At 43.0% G+C, this 8,296-nt stretch overlaps 1 pseudogene; it reads left to right on the top strand.

Moving 5' to 3' along the window:
- The first annotated feature begins 1,327 nt into the window (after nucleotides 1–1,327).
- LOC149840024 (uncharacterized) lies at nucleotides 1,328–8,048 on the top strand (annotated as a pseudogene).
- Nucleotides 8,049–8,296: the final 248 nt, after the last annotated feature.

Genomic DNA, 8,296 nt, shown 5'->3' with positions numbered 1-8,296 from the left:
CAATGCTGCAAAAACTGAACGACAGGGGTGAATCCCCTGTCGGACAAGATGCAGGGAGGCACAGCCTTGCTCTGCCTGCCTGCGATAGGGAGAAGAGGTAGGGGCGAAGCCCCTGCCTAACTAAGGGTGCTCAAGGGCAGGGGCATCGCCCTTGCTGAAGACCCACGTGTGGCACAGGCATCGCCCCTACCACGCTGGACAAATGAGTGGCAAGGGGGGCGAAGCCCCTTGTTGAAAAGGGTCGAGGCGACAAGGGCTTCGCCCCTATCAGCCTGAACGGGAGGACCGGCAGGCCTTGCCTACCGGAACAAAAGAAGGCAGAGGAAAGAGGGGCTCGACTGACAGGCCGGACCCTGCCTCGCCTGTCGAAGCAAACAAACACGAGGAGGGGTCGAATCCCTCCTCTATGGAATAAGAGGTGCTGGGAGAGGCTGAGCTCCTCCTCTGCGAGCAGAGGGTGCAAGAAAGTGGGGGAAGAGCCCTTCCTGTCCTGCAATAAGGAGTCCCGATAGGCCCTGTCTGCCAGCAATGAAGGAGAGGACGAAGAGAGAAGGTCCCTCCCCTTTGGAAACAGGGTAGCAAGGAGGGGCTCAGCACCACCCCTGTGAAAATGGGGCACCAAGGAGGGGGCTCGACTCCTCCCCTTCGCAAACAAGGAGAAGAAGAAAAAGAAGTCAAAGACAACGCAGAAGGACAAAGAGAGAGGGTTTATCTGATAGATGGCCAGAAGGATGAGGGTGTCGTCGGCGTTAGCTCCGACGAGCTACAGCCCAGGGGGTCGAAGGTCAGACGAGAGAAGAGAGGATGAGCAGCGGCTGTGGCAGCAGGATGCTCAAGACCGAGGGCGGAGAAGGGGAGGTCAACGTTGCTGAGAAGAGGAGGCTTTGTCGGCCGGTGGGTTGTCGGAGTTCAAACAGAAGAGGAGAGATGGAGGCGAGGTGGTGGCAAAGAGAGAAGGGGGGGGGTAGGGTTTCAAACCCTAACCCTCGACCCTTTTAAAAAGAGTCGGGGGGTTTATACCTGGGTTCGGATCTGGGTCGGGTTCGGATCCGAGTTATGTCCGGACCTGACTCAGGTCTGACCCAAATCGAGCTTTTTTTGTTGATTTTACATACATGTCCAAGCATTAGTACCATGTCCTAGAGGCTTGCTTGAGTCTATCGATAGCACGGTCAAATTTGCAGACATGATTGAAAAACTTAACATCTGTGAACCCGAGAAGCTGGATCATGTATATATCTTTATCAAGATATCCATTGAGAAAAACATTGTTGAAGTTAAGCTGACGCATAACCTAGTTAGAGGAGACAACAAATAAGAGAATAACATGAATAGTAGTAGGCTTAACGACGAGACTAAAAGTCTCAAAGAAATTGATGCCTTCTTCCTTATGAAACCCCTTGTCCACAAGACGAGCTTTATAGTGAGTAATGGTGCCATCATAGTGCCTTTTGATGCGATAAACCCATTTGCAACCAACAACATTAATGTGAGATTGCAGAGGGACCAAGTGTCAGGCGTGGTTTCACATAAGAGCATCAAATTTAGCAACCATAGCCTTTTGCCAATGGGGAAGTTGAGACACCTATTTAAAGGTAGAAGGTTCGAGTTCAAGAAGGGAGGCATGAAGGTTGGTAAGCATAAGAGGATATAGAGAAGTCGTGAACGATTTGAGTTTTAAGAAGCCAGTCATAGACCATGTGATCATGGGATGAGAATGATCCGGAAGATGATGAATGCTTGGACTAGATGGAGGAATAAAAGGATCTGTTGGAGGAGCGAGACTAGAGGAGAGTGAATCAGGAGATACCAAGGGAGTGGGGGCAAGGTAGGGGATGGGTGAGGATCAGGGGACGGTGAACTGAGCAGAGAAGGTGGATCAAGCCTAGTGTTCACAACAAGTACAGGGGACACAGAAGAGGGGTCGGGGCCAAACTCGAGTGACTAGCATATGGATGATGAAGACAAGAAAGGAGACAACATAGATGAGATGCCAGGTGCAACTGACAGGGAAATTCCCCACTAAGTTAAGTTTGAAGATGATAGAGGAGGCAAGGTCGATGTGTCCCATAAACTGTATGAAGAAAACTCATCAAAATAGACATGTTGAGATATATATATATGCGACCAGTTGGAAGATGAAAACAAAGATAATCGTTATGACATGATGCATAACCAAAAAAGAGACATGATAGTGTTTTATGCTGAAATTTTGACCTATTATAGAGTGTGAGTAAGGGATAACAAAGACAACTAAATACTCATAGATTAGTATAGTCAGGTTTACGATGGAAGAGAAGCTCATACGGTGTGCAGCATCTTAGAACTAAAGTTGGAAGTCGATTGATGATATAGGTGGTTGTTCAGAATGCATCAACCCAATAGGCAGATGCTAAATTCGTTTCACTGAGTATGCTAAGACCAGTTTCAAGAATATGTTTATACTTACGTTCGACAAGTCCATTCTGTTCAAGTGTATGAGGGCATGAGAAATGATAAAATATATCATTATTTTGAAGATAGCTTGCAAGCTCAAAACTTGTAAATTCTTCACCATTGTCTGACTGAAAAGATTTAATAGCAAAGCCAACTTGATTTTCAACAATGGACTTAAAAATTTTGAAACAGTCAAACACTTGAGATTTATTTTTCATAAGAAATAACCAGTAAAACCTTGAGTAATCATCAACTAATAGCAAATAGTATCTGAAACCTTTTTGGGAATCCACAGGCGCAGGGCCCCAGACATTTTCATGCAAGAGTTCTAGAGCCCATGAACTGCTAGATTTGGGAGTGACCAAAAGGATGTTTGTGAGCCTTTTCAATGAGGCAATCAACACAGGTTTTTATTTGCCTATTATTATCAAAAGAAATAGCATTGCAAGATTTAAGGAATGACATAATTGTCTTATTGGCATGTCCAAGTCGTCGATGTCATGTATTAAAGGATTTGTGTTGTCTCGCATATGCTTTCATCAATGAAGAATCATTGCTTGCCTTGATTAGATATAGGCTCGCACTAGTTTTTGGTCTCCAAAACTGAATCTTGCTTGTTTAACGATCCTTAACAATAAAGTGAGATGGAGTGAATTAAAAAATGCAACCATTATCCGTAGTAAATTGATCAAAAGATAATAAGTTTTTTGCAATGGTAGGAACATAGAGAACATTCTTTAGTTAAGTTTTTTGCAATGGCAGGAACATAGAGAACATTCTTTAGTGCAAATTGAGATCCTCTAGATAAAGAACAGTGTCTCATGTATAAGAAATAGGGAGAGTCTTGTTGTTTCCTATCATGTTGGACTCACTCTTTTGATATGAAGATTTATTTGCAAAGTTATGTTCATTCATCGTCAGATGATTAGTAGCACCCATATCTGGTACTAATAGTCATCCCCAATTTGTTGCATAGACATAGCCGAAAAAGCTTTTAGGATGTCCTAACAGTCTTTTGCAGTGTGATCGCGCTTGCCGCAGTATTGACAAGTTGCAGGTACTTGTTGATTTGAGTTACCCTAATTGAAGTTGTCATTCGAGGAGAGATTGTGTTTGTGTCCTCTTTTTTTATTCCAGTGACCTATGTAGAAACCACATCCTCGACCTCTACCATGCATGGCAGAAAAGGCAATTTGGGTTGATTCTTGAGGTTTAGACGATTTTGAGTGCAACAAGAGTACTCATTTTTCTTGATTTATAAGTAGATCATACAAATCAGTTAAGTCACGAATAGTAGTGCCAGTTGTAACAGATGTTAGAAAGCTTTCATACTCAATGGGAAGCCCATTAAGAGTTATTTGAATGAGATCTGTGTCATCAACTGAATGACACGAGGAAGCCAACGAATCAAATAAAAATCTGATTTTCTCAATATATATATATATATATATATATATATATATATATATATATATATATATATATATATATATATATATATATATATATATATGCCAACATGTCCATTGATTCTTTCTTGATAAAAGTTAGCTCTTTCTTCAACATCATGATTAACAATGGTAACTGTGAGCCATAGGCTTTCTACAGCACTACCCAGGCATCATGGGCAGACTTAGATCTCATGATTTATCTGAGGACTACTTTAGAGATGATAGTTTTGATTCAAATGGTCAGCTTTTGGCCCGGTGTGAGTCAGGATTGACTACCTGCCTGCCTTCCTTGTCGGTGACAAATTTGATGGGTTAAGAAGATGACCCATTAACAAAATCTGAGAAGTCTTGACTCCATCTGCGAATGTTTTTTTATTCTATTTAATCAAGACTAAACTTGCCACCGCATTCTGAGTTGCATACGCAGTGGGTATCATTAAGACGAACTAGTTTGATGAATTGGATGTCATTGATTTTCTCTCGCTCTGATACCACACGAAAGAACAACAGTTGAGAAATGCACTCACCCACTCACGTGAGATGTGAATTTGATTTTTATTAAAAGAAAATCTTACGATAACTACATTAGTGACATTTTATCATTTAGCCATGTACGGTTTACATAAAGGTACAAGATATAACACAGGTAGCGCATTTGCCTAACCAATCCCAAGATTTGCAAAGCAGGTTATATGTCCCCCCCCCCCCGAACAGGGCAGTTAGCTACATCTCATGTTCGGGGGTCCCAAAGAGCACCACGTATGTAAGCATGTGCGTCTTGTATCCCCATGTTTGTCAGCATTAATTAGCATTGGAGTTTGATGCGATTGCAAAGACTTAAGTACCCTCTCCTCCATTGGTGCAAAAAAAAATGACGGTTCTTGAAAAGGAGTGGTTGTAAAGACTTAAGTGCTCCGAAGATGATTATTTAAGACCCAGTCTCTGCACTGCAGGATTATCCGAGAAAAAAATCTCCCCTGGAGGAGATCATGAACATCAACTCTCTCACTCTCTCTCTCTCCCTTCTATTTCTGCTTCTGTGCACATCCATTAGAAGATCATACATTGCTCCATCAAGCACCGACTGACCTGCACATTGACTGTTGTGGAGCCTGATTCAAAGTTTTTACCCTTACAGGAGGAGGGTTTGGGGGCTTATCCTAGCGTGGGTAGCATCATTCAACTCTCACTCTCTCTCTCTCCCTTCTATTTCTTCTTCTGTGCACATCCATTAGAAGATCATACATTGCTCCATCAAGCACCAACTGACCTGCACATTGACTGTTATGGAGCCTGATTCAGAGTTTTTACCCTTACAGGAGGAGGGTTTGGGGGGCTCATCCCAGCGTGGGTAGCATCATTCAACTAAATGAGTTATAAATCCTGATTCAGAGTTTTTACCCTTACAGGAGAGGGGTCTGTGGGCTCCTCCCAGCGTGGGTAGCATCATTCAACTTGAAGAGTTGTGGAGTCTGATTTAGAGTTTTTACTCTTACAAAAAGGGGGGTCTGAGAGCTCCTCCCAGTGTGGGTAGCATCATTCAACTTGAAGAGTTATGGAGTCTGATTCAGAGCTTTTACCCTTACAGAAGGGGGGTCTGAGGGCTCCTCCCAGCATGTTCATGGCCTTTTGTCCTTACAGGAGGGGGGTCCGGGGGCTCATCAACCCTCTCACTCTCTCTCTCTCCCTTCTATTTCTGCTTCTGTGCACATCCATTAGAAGATCCTACATTGCTCCATCACGCACCGACTGACCTGCACATTGACTGTTGTGGGTCCTTACTGATGAGCTGCCTCTAAATTTATTCGACTCTGGGTCCTTACTACACTTGAAGTTGAGTCGTTGTATTTTTTGTTGTTTGGTGGGTGGTGAGGCCCTCCTTTACTCTCTCAAGACTCTTAGCTTGGACAATCTTTCTTTTGATGATTGTGGTTGTAATGTATCGTTGAAGTTAAAATGGGGAATGAAATGACAATAGAAATCACTGAAAATTTACAGAACTAAACTAGACTCAATAACGAAGACACCACTTTTTACGGATTTGGAATATGACCTCCGGTTAGGGAGATATGGCCCTGACAAGTTGGTCCTAATTCGGGTAGCGATTTACAGCGATTTGCTTACTGAATAACACTACAAATCGCTATAGCGATTTGCGGAAGACACTACAAATCGCTATAGCGATTTGCGGAAGAATCTACAAAACGCTATAGCGATTTGCGCAAGAATCTACAAATCGCTATAGCGATTTACGGAAGACACTACAAATCGCTATAGCGATTTGCGATTTGTAGTGTCTTCCGTAAATCGCTATAGCGATTTGTAGTGTCTTCTGCAAATCACTATAGTGTTTCGTTGGAGACCCGAAAATACTACAAATTGCTGTAGGAAAGCCCGATAATACTACAAATCATTGTTGGAAGGCCCAAAAAAAATTTGGTCCGGAGGGCGCTGCCCCCCGAGCCCCCCGCCAGAGGGGGAGCCTCCGGACCCCCCTCCTGTAAGGGCAAAAACTCTAAATCAGGCACATAAGTAGAGAGAGAAGGGAGAGAGAGTGAGAGGGTTGGTGTTCATGGCCTTTTCCAGGAGGAACCATTTACCTCCCTTGATTTCTTCTCTAGAGAGAGAGAGGGTTTTACAGTGTTTTACGAAGAAGGAAGAAGAAGAAGATGGCGATGGAGCAATGTAGGATCGTCTGTTGGATGTGCACAGAAGTAAAGAAAGAAGGGAGAGAGAGTGAGAGCGTTGATGTTCATGGCCTTCTTCAGGAAAAACTCTTTGTTTCCCTTGATTTCTTCTCTAGAGAGAGAGAGAGGGTTTTACAGTGTTTTACGGAGAAAAAAGAAGAAGACTTTGAAGAGTCAACATCATCCTCGACTTTCTGGATAAATGACATGCTTGTCCTTTTTTTGAACAGAAAAAGAAGAAGACTTTGAAGAGTCAACATCATCCTCGACTTTCTGGATGGAGGACATGTTTGTCCTTTTTTTGAACCGTGTGTTTTTTCTTTTTTGAATGAAGGGCATTTTTGTCATTTTTTCAAACCATCACTTTATGAGAAGAATAGCAAGAAAGGGTACTTAAGTCTTTGCAACAATACCAGAGTCCGATGCAAAGTTATGTCAACATACACGGGAATACGAGCCCCATGTGCTTGTATACGTGATGCTCATTCAAAGCCCCGAACACAGACCTGGGATTCAGTGAATCATCGAGGGCGAACATACACCACCCTCTCCAAGATTTGAGTTCATTTGTGTGAATAGCGTTCATGCGTAATATTTGAGGAGCCTTGACTGCCAGCTACATTTGCCAATTTCTGTGGAACAGAGAATCTGCAAATTCTAACAATCATCCTGATCCTCTTAGTGTAACTCAGTGGAGTTACCACTTAAGTGGTTCTCTCTAGAATCACTCTTCAAGCAATACCCCAAGGTTTGTCTGCTCATCCTCTCCAAGATCATGGATTCCGACCTTGGACGCAGGATGCTCAAACCTCTGTTTGCTAGCGGTTACCAGGTGATGTCATCGGTGCGGGACTTGCGGCTTCTGTTTAACAGAACGCCGGCAAAGATCTGGTTTAAAGAGTTGAGGAAGAGGAATATTGATCCCGTTGAGATCCCACTAGCTCAGAATCAAGGTTGGCAATTCTTTACAAATGTGGTGGTGTTTACATTGACACTGATATCATAGTACTGAGAAAGTTTTCTAGTTTGAAGAATTCCATTGGACCGCAGGCAATGGCTGTGGGGACGGGAATGGAGCAGGTTGAACAATATTGTGCTGGTTTTTTATGAAAACCATCCATTGTCATTCAAATTCATTCAGGAATTCTCCCTCACTTTTGATGGGAACAAATGGGGAAACAGTGGCCCTTACCTGGTTTCAAGGGTGGTCTTAAGGGTGGCAAAGAGGCCTGGTTTTAATTTCACTGTCCTGCCTCACATGGCTTTCTACCCCGTGGACTGGAGCAGGGTTGGCGGGTATTTTTGGCAGCCGGCAGATCCGGCAATGTCGAGATCGGTAGAGACCAAGCTGGTTCAACTCCATGAATAGACCTATGCGGTTCATTTGTGGAATAGACAGAGTAACAGAATGAGAATCGAGAATGGAAGCATCATTTATAGATTGATTTCTGATCACTGTATTTTCTGTAAATAGCTGGTTCGTTACACAAGTAATCATCAGTGATAGCTCAAATTTTCTCATAAGTTCTTTCTTAGTCGCCAGATACTTAGTACAATGTTCAAGGATTAAACGTAGTTTAATTTGAACAGTTTCACAACAGTTGACAATAAAAACAGGAACATAGCACCCAAGCATCATTCAAAATTCTCTTCCAATAGTAAAGATTCTTAGACCTTCCTAGGCTCTACAAGTTTCAACACAGTATTTGCATCCCCACTAAC

The sequence above is a fragment of the Nuphar pumila genome, chromosome 4, assembly GCF_984573655.1.
Source record: "Nuphar pumila chromosome 4, dmNupPumi1.hap1.1, whole genome shotgun sequence".
NCBI lineage: Eukaryota > Viridiplantae > Streptophyta > Magnoliopsida > Nymphaeales > Nymphaeaceae > Nuphar > Nuphar pumila.
Note: the sequence above shows the minus strand (reverse complement) of the source record. Positions and strands in the feature narration are given on the sequence as shown.